At 39.9% G+C, this 15,076-nt stretch overlaps 1 long non-coding RNA gene across 1 annotated transcript in view; it reads left to right on the top strand.

The window, feature by feature from the left end:
• The window catches only part of LOC108877041 (uncharacterized), a 67,938-nt gene that overhangs the window by 34,669 nt on the left and 18,193 nt on the right, over positions 1–15,076 (top strand). The window contains exon 3 of the long non-coding RNA XR_001960061.2: positions 14,368–14,459. This is a non-coding gene — a long non-coding RNA (uncharacterized LOC108877041). The remainder of the gene's footprint in view (positions 1–14,367; positions 14,460–15,076) is intronic.

Below are 15,076 nucleotides of genomic sequence, written 5' to 3'. Positions count from 1 at the left end.
ATAATCAGTGCGTGAAGGAGTACATAGAGAGCTGCTGACTTCCTGAGACACACAAAGATACACTGATCGTGCTTACACAAACACACACGCATGCACATGTATATGTTCCACATATAAACACTTGAAATTAGGCAAATAACCACAAAACACATACATGGACAGTACATAAACACACACACACACACACACACACACATACAAGTGCACACCAAAATGCAATGCCTGTAGTCTGGGCATGCATAATTAAGATGTACCTTGTTTGGAGAGAGTGCATGTCGCCTCTCGATGTGCACACCACATCCCCAGAAAGAAGCTTTGAATAATGAAAAGTGTCACCTATGCAAAATGCAGGAGATGAGTATGCCTGCCTGTGAATGTGCTTTGTGCATGTTTTTGTGTGTGCATACTTTTGTATATGTGTGGTTGTATCTGAAAACGTACGCACAGGTCGGTGTGTGTGTGTACACATCTGCATGTGTGGATATCTACAGATGAGGAGAAGTGTCTGTAAAGGTGTGTCTGTCTGTATGATGATGGAGAGGAAGGGCACTCTTTGTCATTTAACATAGTGCGACTAGGACACCGAGCCATATGTGAGTGCACGGAGCAGACAGCTGAGGCCCAGTCCTCCCTCGTTCACGCTCCCATTTCCTCAACCCCAACCCCCCTAGCTTCCCTCCCCTTTCCCCGCCTATCCTCTCTGACTGACGGCTCTTGTTGTCCCTTGAAGCAGAGGCACAAACACAGACATGGTCCAGGACGTCTGTCGTGAGCCATGTCTTCATCACAGTCTTTGTGCTGATGATGAGCTCTGAACGGGACAGGGTTGGGGGGTTTGACAGCCCTACCACTCACATGTCCACATCATATTCAACACTACTGATACTTACACGCTGAAATACTTAAAGTACTTGTCCTTCAATGACCCTGACTTAAATTAAACGTATGTCTTTTTCATGAACTTTACCATGCCCAGATGCCATTTAGTAAGTGTCGTATATACCAAATTGATAGGCTCAGAGAGCAGGATTCAAGATCAGTGTCTTGTTAAGAGGCTTAAAATGTAATATATTAAATTAATCTTTCATCAGGGCTCGGAGATACAGTCAACATGTAATGCAACTCCAGAGTCAGTGACAAATATATCTTGTTTTAGCTAATCAGTGTGAATCTGAAAGTATTTGGTCAAACTCAGTCATTGACAGGATCTGCCTATGACAAAGATCCAGAGAGATCCAAAGTCCAGCTGTATTCATTTGGGGGATACTCAAGATAAAACCACCATATAACTTCTTGTTTACCTGGGGGGGTAGTAAACCAGAATGAGGTCAGCTATATATTCATGATTAATGGCAGTGGCTCTGAAGGGCCTCATAAATCCACTCTCAAACTCCACATACAATTATGTGGTTATGATTTTTAAAAATGTATTCCCATTTAATATCATGCTGTTCAGACAGTAACGTCAGTGATGCTTGTATGCTCTATATCATATTTTTCTGTCAGTAAATGTCACTATCCTTGGTCCCAGTGGCCAGTGGTCAGTGGCAAAGCCACATTGGAATTCATTGTTCCTTGTAAATGGATTTAAGGACACTTTAGGCTGTAGCTGTAGCTGACAACAGTTGCTTGAATTTTGTTATTTCTCAAACGTCTTGATAAAATTATGTGTATTGTCAAATGGATTATTTAAAATATACCTTTGAAATCTGCTCTACTTGAAAAGACAGAATAATGCTATTTTAAGTGTAAAATATGAAAAGTCAAGGGATTTTGTTGTTTTAGGGGCACAAAAAGACTCAGAGTGCAGATAGACTAGAGAATGATAACACAGGAACAGGAGATGCATTGTGCCCTTAGTGTTCAGAGGCCTAAGTTGGCCCATGAATTAGTAAAGCAGAAAAGTAGCTAATCATGTTCTAGAGCTGGTTCCAACATGGGGATAAAATGAGTGGTGAACAGAGGATTAGGCACTGGCCGGTGAGAACTCCATTTGGGTCATACTGCAGGGAGCACCCTATCAATCTACTGACATCACAGTCTTTTAGCATTATCTGGGTGCAGGGTTTGGTTCAAAATTTGTGGAGTCTCTTCTAAATTTCTGTTTTCCTTTGGTTTGGATCATGTTGTTTTAGAGGGCATCAGGAGGGCACTTTTAGCATACTGAAAAAAATCTAATTTTTTCTCAAATCTAATTAAAAAAAATCGATCCTCACAGTCACCAAGTGAGAGGTCATTGGTGTCAAAATTAATAATTAATATTAACCACAGTGAAACCACAGTATATGTCATTTTGCCATACAGCCTATAAAAAACTCAAACAAAAACTGTACTGGAACATTTTTTTTTTTGCTTTTGAAAGCAATGGTGTGATACATAATATGAAGACAAAGCCATACAGTTTGCTGAGTTCACAGTCAGTTCATTCCATGCTATGTCAGCAGTAATGTCTACATTTTTGTCAAGTAAACCAGTCCTATAGTCATCTAATTCTATTTTGCCCATGCTGTTTATTGGTAATGAAAAAATAATTCCTGCAGACCAGCTGAGTAATTTAACCCTGGGGTCTTTTCATCTTTGCTACTGAATTTTGATTTTGCAGAACAGTATGGTGATAACCCGCGGCTGTTTACACCTCTCTAATGTGAACAATTTACTCTTGGGTATGGGAGGAAGAGATGTAGGGAAGAGAGAGGGAAGGAATGAGAGGCACAGGCTTCTCACTGCCCAAAGCAGCTTTTTGATGAAAATAGAGGATAAATGTTTCTTTTCTTTATCTGTGCCACAAGGGAGGGTAATTGTAATTATTCCTAAGAGCAAACAAGAAGTTGAAGCAAGCCAATGATGAAGTACTCTCACTTTCTTGCCATTTAAATATGATAGCGACCTGGGTCATGCATGCACTCTGGTGACTGTAAATCAGGAACACTTTAATCACCAACTGCAGTGAATACAAAGGGATTTGTTTAAGAACTAATATATTCCCAAAATGGAAGCGTTAAATTTTGGAAACAAAAAAATTGCATGATGATGTGTCTTTTGGTGAGATATAAAATAACATTGCCCCCCGCCCCTCTTGATGTTTCCTGATTTAAATAAGTACAGTGCAACCCCCTCACTCACCCACTGACAACAGCTACCTCAAAACCCCACCCGGTAGGCATGGATGAGACATAATATCTAATTAAGTTTCAGAGCTGCATTTTTATTTGTTAATCACTTAAGTGCTTCAAGGATAACCTGATATCCAAAGGTCTGGTCCCAGTAGCCCAAAATGTCAAAATGCAATTATATGCATGATTAGCCTGACCTGTTTCTATAGCACCCTCCCTCCCTGCCTCTCGCTGCTGGAGAAGCTGACAACTGCTGGCATGTTTATTTTGATGAGATTAGGTGTGGAGGAGGCCCCCACTGTGTGCAGCAGGCATGGCACCCCCATCTGGTCACTGGCGGAACTAACAACAAACCACCACCAGTGAGAGAAGGGTAGAAAAGAATTGAGGGATAAAGAGTGGGAGGGAGGAGAAGAAGGCACTTACTCAGGTGGGGAAGATAATCTTTCAATCTCTGTTTAGCCTTAGGAACAGTGGGGAAAAAAAACAAAAAAACATAGAAACAAAGGGAAAATAAATAAATAAAAATAAAACAATTTATGCTTCTTAAAGGATAATATGATCACGAATTATTAATCAAATCATCTTGATCCGGCAAAGGGGAGGGGGGACTTTACTTGGTGGTGCTTAGCAGAACAGCAATCCTCTCTAATCTGATTGTGTAGAGATAAGGCGGCTTTAGCCTCGCCATTGTGCTACTCTGATTAAAGAGGGCAGGAGGCACACTGCTTTCCATGGTGGTCATGGAGATAGGTGAAGCACACACACAAGCACACATGCGAATGCTGATACAGATACAAATGTGCACTCAAATACAATCACAGACTTGCACCTACACAAATGCACACAAAGAACACATTCAGCCTTAGATTAACACTCATAATTATTGTAATTACAGTATTGATAGTATTTTCTTCATGTCAACTTCAATTGTCTGTGCACACATGCACACAGATGTATAAGTGAGAGGAGAGAAACTGGTGTGTCCACACCTCTATGCTGCATAATTTGCAATCAAAATTATCCCAAAAAATGTACAGAAAATATAGACCCCCGTTCACAGTTCTATTAAAACACTTAAAGCTTTGTGTGGTGTATGTAAATATATAACTCTGATGACAATTCTTTAACATGACATATATATGTATCTCTTAATTTGGTAATTAATTGTTTCAATAAACCTCTGTGGTATTATCCTGATGAGCAGTTATGTAAATCACCTCTTACTAGAAGTGGGCACAGTTTATTTGAGGGACCAACTGTGATTTAAATTACACTGACTCACACTCACACAGCATAATAATAAGCAAACATGCACTGGCCCATACACATGCATCATCAGAACTTTCTCATGCCATGTGTCTCACACAGTTCCTATGAAGTTGCCCTGCTTAGCCTAATTGGGTGTGGATTTGAGTTTGGAGTTAATAGATTTGAAAAGGAATATCTGAGGAAGTGTACATTTTGACAAAGGCTGCAGGCTCGGATGTATGGAGTCCCATGTGTCTCTGGAGAGTGGCGTCAGGTCCCTTGGTAGCCCATTAGAGAGTGTACCCCTTCCCGACCACCACCCCCACTTCCAGCTACACGGCTCCCCATACCGAGGGAGACCACAGCAGCCAGACGCAAAGCAGAATATTCATGTTACACTACCATGTGTGTGTGATCCTTCAGTTGGCTTAAGCACACACTGACTTACAAACACTCACACAGCCACTGATACATTTGCACACACGCAAACATGAAAAAGCCTGAGCACACCCAGTGAATATGTTTGAAATAAGGAAAAACAGGAACAAGCGTAGTCATTTTAAACATCAGAAATAACAGCTTCGATGTGAACTTTTGAATTATATTGCATCATCTGTTTGAAATAGTGCTCAGAATGTTGAAACACATAGGAAATCACCCATTGGTTTCATCTGGGTTTGTCTTCAGGGTACTTTATGCAGTAAGGGTTTGGGCAGCTGAGGCCAAAACCAGCATGGAAAGACTTGAACACACCAATGTAAGCAGCCTCTCAAACAGGAAAGTCGTTGAGAGGCGTCTAAACAACAGGCATTGAACAGTGCCACATCAGAGAAAAGGCAAAAAAAGACTAGATTGACCTATGACCAGGACCATTTTCACCTTGGCACAGACCACCTGGAAAAGCAGTGAGTTAATGTTAACTACCATTTATGCAGCTTTGCCTGCCCATTAAGTTAGGAGCAATTCTGCTGTCACTCAACTCTAAAGCAATCCTTAGTGTTTGCAGAGATTTACAGTGGACATTCTAGATATCACGTTAATTTTATTCATAATTTAAAAAATTTCTGGAAATTTAGTAAATATTTAATGCATTGGCATGGATGTAAAAAGTTTAGTTAATTTAAAATTTTGGTCCCTTTTTTCCATGAACAAATCATCAAACTAAAAAATAATACATTTTTTAAATTAGCTACAAAAAAGTCAGCTACAAAAATGTGTGCCAACCTACTGTATATAATTGGCTATAAGAATCACTTGGCACAGGAGAGATCTACAAAACAAAATAGTCACTCAGTATTGAATAAAGTGTCAAGTTTTCTATCCACTGTTCAATCTATATCTTGGCTTTTTAAGCATTGGAGAGAAGTTGGTGAGGAGATGATGAAATTCAGACTATTCATCATCTTGCCCCCCATGCTGACCTGCGTTGACTTGATGTTTGCTCACAGACTGTTGGCAGCGCCAGGAGTTTGAGGTGCTGTGGGCTGCTAGGCTTTGAGTGTGACCTCATGTTCCATTCTGTTTCTATGCCGCTGTGCCTCGGCTCTCCATCCTCCTGGGCTGACACTTCACTGTAGCTCCAACAACTGCTGTGGGACACTGAACATCTGTAAGCCACCGCTTCTACTCACTCAGCCGCCTCTGCACTGGGCACATGCTCTCTGTGCAGCTGCTCCTGCTGCTGTGTGTATGTGTGTGTCCGTGTGTGTACTGAAGCACAGTGTGTGAGGCTGTGTGCTGCGTACTTTAACACTGGTCATATTTGGTACAAGTTGTGAGCCACTGTGTCTGCATATGTGTATGTACAGCATGTCTTTGCAGCTTGGACTTTTTATGTGGCACATGACTGCAAGAGTAAACCAAAGTGGAAAACTAGAGTATCAGCTACAGTGAAAGAGATTTGAGTTTACATGATGGGGGTTTGAATGTTACCCACAGTCCTCTCTTAGTGCTCATACATATGTCTTTTTACTGACACTACAATGTGGCCTTCATTTGCCCTCAAATTTCCACATTCTAACCAGGGCAGGCCCATCTTGACAGAAAATGACTGGATCGTTGCCACTCTTATCAGTCAATCATGTGACTCAACAGTTCTTTTTCTTTTTGTTGTGTCGTGTGAGGGGAAAAACAGTGAAAACCTTTGTAGTGAATTCAGCAGAAAAAATGTTTTATTAAACGCCTTATGTTTATTGACTTCTCTTTCATGTCAGTTCTTTTGTTCTGCCTTTGTAGTGGCAAAAGATCTCTGTGCATCATCATTTGTGAGCGATCTGAGATGTCAGAGGTGTCCTTTTGATGTGGAGTGCAGACCTCATACAAGGCACCACCTGTGCAGCTCTCATAGTGAGCCTGTGGATGTTTTATAGTGTGCTTGCATATGTGAGAATAGCTCTGTGTGGGTGTCGATCTTTGTGTGCGTTTGTATGGGAGAATGCCTATTTGTGTAATTATAGGGTGTGTGTGTGTGTGTGTGTGTGTGTGTGTGTGTGTGTGTGTGTAATCAACCACCTCCAGCTCCTGTTCCAGAGGGAGCAGACTGGGTGTTGAAACATTACCGTTGTTCTTCCCTTACTGCACCTAATGACTCTGGTAATTGTGGCAGTCTGATGCTCATTGGCAGTGTGTGTCACTGCCTTTGATCCTAGTGATACCACAGACAAGTTCACCAAACACAGTTTGTTACACAAAAACACAGGTTCAAAAAATATGATTTTAGAGTCCCTGAAGCTCTGTGCTGTTGCCCTGCGTGTCATCATACATCGAGCAGATGACCCCAGTGGTCGTCAATGTGCACAAAGAATAGAGTGAGCATGTCAGTGAAGCTCAGAAGTCACTTATTCAAGTGTGAGTCAGGTCTGCATTGTTTAGTCATGAGTCTGAGTGAAGTCTCAATCTGCATAAGCCGCAACAGTTATTTCTTACAAAATGCTTTTGATTAAATTATGTTATATTAAGCTTTTGATTTTTTTCTCATATATTAGAAGCTTATTTCGGAAACATGAATTAAAACCACAAATGTGCACAATCACATATTACATTAAACTTACTATTGATTGTGATTCTTGAAGTTAATAATTATAACAGGCCTTGAAACATAAAATTCTCATTAGTTCATAAGATCAGAGGAGTGGAAACTATAGATTTTCTTAATGAGTCTTTTGACTGTCTTTTCAGGCCTCTTATCAGTTGCTTATTGTCTAAATACTAAAGTAGATCTTTTCAACTGATGATTTTGTCAAGTGAATACTTCCAATATAGTGCAGTCAGTTGAGATTTGGGGCATTTTCTATTCATTATCATTGTTTCATCATTACTGACATGTACAGAAGAACAGCTGTAATTTCACATAAAAAAATACAACATATTGCATTTAAAAGTACCTTTTGTTTTATTTCATTATTTAGGGCACACATATAGAGGTTTTGCAAAATTGTAGGGATTGTTTTTGGCTCAACAGACTCAGCCAAAGGGTAAGGAAGTGGATGTCACACTGCTGAACACTGAACATCCATAAGAATTTCAGGATAAAGGTCAGATAATTGTCTCAGTTCTGGACAGTATCCCACGATGCACTGGGTGACAGACAAGGTACTTTTTGAGCGGTTGAAGGTTGCTAACCGGACAACATACATATTTCACACTCATATTCACACCTACTGTATAGTCTCCACTTCACCTTACTGGCAAGTTTTTTTAACTGTAGGAGTAAACTGGAGCCAGTCACAACACAGAGCAAGAGCTGTGAGGTAACACCACTACCCCACTGTGTTGTTCAAAATATTAAATAAGAATTGTAGGGAAAAATTCAACACGTGTCATATTTGAACCTAAAAATCAATTATAATTAATACAGCAGTGTATCACATGTAATCATTATTTCTTGTGGTCTGGCAACATTTTGCTTTTGCCTCTGTGATAAATGATAAATATTTCACACTTCGAGAGATACCGTCTATCTCTCAGTAACATTTGACAAGTTTGTTTCTCAGAGAGGGGTTTGTTAAAAGATTTTTTTCAATATATCTGGGTCAGGCTTTTATCCTCCTTCAGTGTCATCTGGAAAGTGGCAAGGCGACAGCTTTTTCCTCACTTATTAATTCTTGTTAACTAATTACTTTTAATTATCTTAGAAAATCCCAGATAAATAAGAATACTCATATATTTATAACATGTTTACACCACCATGTTTGCTCAAATGCAAACAAGCCCTGCAAATAAACTATGCCTTAACATTTTAAATGAGGCTGGTTTGTTTGTGTTGAATATCTACAAATGATCTTTTAAACATGCCATTGGTAGAACTTCTCTAAAGTCACTCCAGAAACGACCCAAAAGAGCCTACCTGGGGACAATTCCTCGAGTGCTGCTAATGAACAGAAGAAGGGAGACAACAAACATGTTTTCTTCTTTAATTCCCCTGGTCTTGGTTGTTTGATATAAGATGTATGCCAAGGCCTCTTCTGGTTTGGTGGAGTGCAGAGGGGAGACTATAAAAAGAGCAGCCATTAAATGGAGCTTGTCTTTAGTGTCCATGCCAAAGTAACACTAAGTCTGTGACACATTGTCTCTTATTTGAATGGGGACATAAAAGGGTAACAAAGCTTTACCCCATCTTTGGCTTTTTTGTGTATCGATTTTGTCTCTTTCCCTTAATGTCTCTGGCAACCTGTTCAATTTGAGGGTGATTGTCAAAAGATAAAATCAGGTTTATTTTCCCTTGTATACATGCATATCTAAATGTGTTTTTTATTGAGAGTGATTGATCTCTTTTTGACTTTTTCTTGCCAGGATTTTCTCTCACAGCTTTGTTAGATTTAGCCAATATGACATCATAACAATGTTTTATTGCTCTTGTTCTCCTTATGTAGAGTGCTCTGTAGACTGCCAAACACACACACACACACACACACACACACACACACACACACACACACACACACACACACACACACACACACACACTCACTCACTCACTCACTCACTCATTCACTCATTCACTCTCATTCTCACACTCTCTCTCTCCTCTCAGCTGTCCATCAGCCTTTCCCATCCTCTCTACTACCACCTCCTCTACCACGGGGAAAAGGTCCTGTTGATTAGAACAGGCCTCTCACTGAGTGCCATCCATCATCATCTAACCTACTGGTCCTCCCTTCTGATTACTCTGTCTCTCTCACACACACTCACACATACACACATATACAAGTGGCATAAACACACATACACACACAATATCTGAGCAGTTCACATTGATTGAATCAGGATTAATTAGCTATGAGGTAATCATTGGCTGCAAACAAGGCTGTATGTTAGGAGAGTTGACATTTAGTCGACACGAGAGAGAGAGAGGAAGTGGGAGGTGGGTGTGTGTGTGGGTCTGTGTGTATGCGTTGGTATTGGAGGGCAGTATTGCTGCTGTTTAAAGCATTACACAGAGTCTGCTCCTTCTCCACTGTCAGAGAGAGGGTCTGACTGAGGCCTGTTTGGTTGTAAAAGCAAGCTGACAGCTTTGTTAACAAGTCTGAGCAGATGAGAGGGATTATTTTATTCCATGGCATGAGGATGGTATTGAGCAGACAGCCCTCAGTCAGCTTTGGATTTGTCGGCTTCCAGTGATTCATTTGTGATTTTTTGTAAATTTGCCTGTTAGAGAGTACTAGGCAGTCCTATCTGTCATTATTATAATAGCCATGGTATTTTTCAGGTGATGCTGTATCAGGAAGGGTTGCTGTAATTCTTTTAAAAGTTATACTTTCAAAACATTAAGTAAGCTGCAGCTCTGTGTTCTACCTTGTACAATGAGTCACAGCAGTGTCTTAAGATAAATGTCGCTTCACTCAGCACAGATGTAAAAGCTGAAGCATCAGGCTCACTCACTTCTACAGATGATTCTCCATGTCGTGCTCAAGGATTGGTATAGAAACAAAAACACCCTTACTTACATTTTATCATAATTATTTCATCATTGTATTTGTTCACTGAACATGCAACACAGGGTCAAAAAAGCATTTTTCTAATACATTTCAATTATACATCACAGATCTCTCTGTGCCTGTGTTTGACATTTTTCTTCACAGAAGAACATGCTTCTAGGATGTGTGGGAAACGTGGTAACACAATAGAGCACCAAGCTAATTATGTTGCTGTCAATTATTCATTGGTGACTCAGGTTCGCGAGCTCACAGACACATACAGTTTCCTCTTTACCCAGCTTGTCTTAAAGGCTTGCTCACAGGGACCACAGAAGAAGTTATAGGCATCAATATTTCATAGTTAATTATGACAGCAAAGCCACTGACTTTAATATTCCTGGTGAGGCATTTGTGGCGGGTTTCTGCAGTTCATTGTCGTTAGACGCACCAGACTGGAGGAATGCTGGATGAATTAATAAATATGGAGGGTGATGGATCGTGAAACCACTCCTCCTGCACAACCACATAAATGCATGCAAGTGGACACATGTAAACAAACAGACCCACATACACTCAGGGAAATTAGTTCATAGCTTACTGTTACACTCCCATAATATTGTTCTTCACATTAAGACTTGATCTTGACAGATTTCTGCACCAAAGAAATATCTCTTTAAACGCCTCTTAAAAATTATTTTTGGTTTCTTTAGCTGTGATCCACTTGTAAGACACTGCACTTCTGCTTAGAGATTTGCATTGCAGTATTTATTATGCACCCGGGTGCCAGGGGAAACAAATACTTATGTTAAATAAATGAAAAACAAGAAGAAAAAAAATGAACTCATGTAACCAAAAAAAAAAGAGCTGTTGTGCTTTTTGCCCAGCTTGCATGTCTTGCTACTGTGAATTGGTTTCAATAATGACAATTGTTTGACAATTCAACAATGTTGCTTGCACAACAAAAAGAAGAAACTTATATGCCTAATATTTCTCAATAAAATAATCACTTTCCGTTTGTATTGGCTATTAAAGTAAGTATCGAGAGCTGACCTCAATTCATGCATCATAGTCATAGTGAAACACTTTGAGAGGGCAAGTAAAATTTATGAATTTCACCCTGTTGTCTGTTTGTGTGTATTGTAGCCCCACCTGACTCCACCATTAGCCCCAGGGGCAAAGCTGGGTATTGGAAGTAGGTAATGTTAGTTTAGTCCCGCCTCTGGGACTAATCACCTAATGAGGGCATTAGAAGAGTGTTAGGGTCACAGTGATTTGTATTAGCGTGTGTGTGCAAGTGTGTGTGTGTTTGGTGCAGGTGGTATCCCCTGACATAGAGGGACCCCAGGGGAGATATTCAGGGGACCAGAGCAGGCTCGAGGGCCTAAGCTGTGCCCAGTCAAAAACTGCTTGGACGGTGATGGATACCTTGCCCCAGGGAGAATGGCCACAAGAGCACTTAACCGTAAACACACAGAGACAAACACAGACACACACACAAATGCTCCACAGACAGAACAAGATCCATGCCCCAGACACAGAGCAGACACAGCGCACAGCGAGGTGGAAATGAGATGTTTAGCTTGATGATGCGTGACATCTGTAATGCATTCTAATTCTCCCCATCGGAGCACTAGTCTTTAAGAATGATTGATGATGTTGTTTCATCGTCTCAGTAAACACAGCTTAATAAATGAAGACCATGTCTGATCATCCTTGAATGGAAACACCACTTCAGTGATTCAAACTAAATTCAGCATTGTCCTAAAACTATAATAGCATCATGTAAATTTCACTCATTTTTCATTTCTAGGAATACTGAATCCCCCCTTTTCTCAATGTTTGTTTTTCTGTAACATCATTTAAACTCATTTTTCATTCATTCATTCATACCAAGGAGCACTGAATTACATTTCCTTGTGACTATATATGTAAGTCTGTGAGCGATGCCTGTGTGTGTCTCTGTGTGTGTGTGTGTGTCTGTCTGTCTCTCTGATGTGTGTGATTATGTATGCCTTTGTGACCGGGTTGCTTGACAGTAAAACTGCTTGTTTGACTGTTCAGTAAATGCTGCAGAGAGTAGTAATTTCACAATCATCACATCACGCTTTGCAGACAGCATTATTACAGATGTGGTGTGGCCAACTCTGCTATTATCATTACTTAACCCCAGTGCATTTGCCCTGAACATAAGCCTACCATTAACATTAAATGTTAATCACCCATGCAACCAGCCAGCTTGCTGTCTAGGCTGGCTACAGGATCGTATTCCAATGTATTCTGCATATATTGGACAGCTACCATGTAATTGGCTAATACATTTCAAATCAGGTAGATACTGGATGCTGTTTAGAAAAAGGAAAGCATACAGACTGCATGGAGCTGACACACAGCATGTTTGTGTGTGAGTCCTTTGTTGAAAACATTTGCATTTTGTGCTCTCGAAGCAGGTTGTGTATTCACAGCAGGCAGGCTTCTTAGCACAACTTCAGCTGCACTTTTGTATGCTAAATTCATCACATGCTGTACACAATTCACCTCTGTGAATTTACTCTGCGGTATTGAACTGCTGTATTGCATGATACTTCATTCATGCAATGTATTCTCAAAGTATTGATGGATACAGTAGGCACTGTGCACTGCAGTACAACAGCAATGTGTCAATACCCCAAGACATGAGTTGACATACACATTGGTACAGTGAGCAGCTGTAATTCTCTGGGGAGGAGGGCAGTGAATACATATCACCACAGCAGCCAATGACATCAGAGGGTCTTGTGAGGTTCCTCCACAGGGGACCATCGCCTCATAGGATCCAGAAGATTAGAGTTAGGGTGTAGCATCCAGGGCGGAGCTGTATTTTCTCTGTATACTGGATTTGGTATAAGAAGGGGTTTTGGCCATCAGATGCTTTTCAAGGAAGCTTTATACTGAAAAGCTATACTAGCCTAGAAAAGGATCTGTTCTGGCTTAGATTTATGTAGAATGATGGCATGCTGGTAAATATATTGTAAATGTGATGTACACTTGTTTTTAATAGTTTTTAATAATTGTTTTTAATGCAAATTCATTAGGAAAGAAACCGGTGTACCTTTGCACCCTACAGCAATATCTTCTATTTCTATGTGATCCTCTTCCTTTATCCACTTCATCTACTGTGGTTTCAATCAGATTTCCTTAATACAGTGCTGACAAAGGCAAGCACTACTTCTGTTATTTAAGCTTAAAGAAGGGAACTGTTTAGTGTGGTGCTGACAGCTTTTAAACCCGCATAAAATAACCATAAATAAACCAGTTCTACTAAGCCACAATACTGCGATCACTGTAATAGTGTGGTGCACAGCGAATTACAGTGAGAATATAAAGTGTCTTAAATAATAACAAAAGATAATTGGATGTTATTGCAGGTACAGTTCTGTGGTCCTTAGTCGTGGATATCCTAATCATAAGTCATGAATACACAGCTGAATTACAAACCCTTCTTTCCATAACAATGCTATGCAGACTACTGTTATTTAAATAAAATATAATCTTTTCTTCTTCTCTCTTCACCTCTTTTTAACCATATCCTAAGTAACCATTAGGCAAATATAGGTTTAGCTTGTATCTTTTCACATAGATTAGATACTGTTGGTATAGGTTTTAACATCTATCTTGAACAGCTCACAGTCATCATTTTATGCATCTGTGGGAGTTTTACCATCTACACCTAAAATAAGTATGGACCCTTATGTCCATCTGTTTCCTACTTCCTACCCTATTCATTATTATATAATCACTGGAAACACCCCATTTATTGTAGAGTTTAACACTAACTTGTGACACATTGTCAGGATGTAACTCCAGCATCAAAGTTGCAGCACAGTGAGGCACTTTTGCTTACAGAATGTAAGGACTTTAAAACATACAAGTAAACCTGTTGCTGCCCTTTGGAAAGGTCTGTGTAGGAAGCTGTGGTCTTCAAATGTCATAATGGAAGCTATGAATATGCAAGGGCCTAACCCAGTATTAGCACAAAGATATGATTAACTGACTACCCAGATAAAGGAATAGTTTGACACAGGATGTGTACTTGACTATTTCTTGGCCAGGTGCAGCGACTGGCAACCTTGTGATGTCGACAAAAATCCAGGAAGTTACTGCGCCCTTCAAACCTCTAATCTAATTCTTGGCAAAAAAGCAAGTAAGTGTACTTCCTTAAATGTCGACCTGTTTTTTTAAGAACAATGTTGCTATCCAACGACCTTATGAGTAGTTTTAATTTAGTGCATATTTTTATTATTTGCACTATTTTACTATTACAACATGCCATTCCAACACATCTTTTGAGGTTACACAGACCTTAATCAAACAAATCTGAAATTTAGAATCAGTGTTACAACAGCAATTATTCCACATCAACTTTTTGTAACGAGATGTACCCACACACGCATGAAGAGACTATTAATACCCTTAGCTAAAAGCAAAGGAAACATGTACCAAATAATGCTACAAGAGGAGCAGATAGCTGCTGTGGTGTACAAAACTGACACTGTTTAAAAAATCAGTACTTGCCAGCTACTGGGACATTCTCTGCTACAAGGTATACAGACTAACAAATTAAAGGAATAGAGAATGACAATGTGACTACACGTTTGCCTTTAGTGTCAGTTTCTTGGCCCAAAGCCCAAAATGAAGAAACCAAGGAAAATACATGACATGAAAGTTCAGGTTTCGTAGAACAGTGGGTAGCTTATTAAATCCTCTTTGATCCCGCTGTCTTTGATATCTGTGCTCTCATAAAGAATTCACTTTCAGTAG

This window comes from Lates calcarifer, linkage group LG2 (genome assembly GCF_001640805.2).
Source record: "Lates calcarifer isolate ASB-BC8 linkage group LG2, TLL_Latcal_v3, whole genome shotgun sequence".
Taxonomy (NCBI): domain Eukaryota; kingdom Metazoa; phylum Chordata; class Actinopteri; family Centropomidae; genus Lates; species Lates calcarifer.
This window is presented reverse-complemented; position numbering and strand designations above follow the sequence as displayed.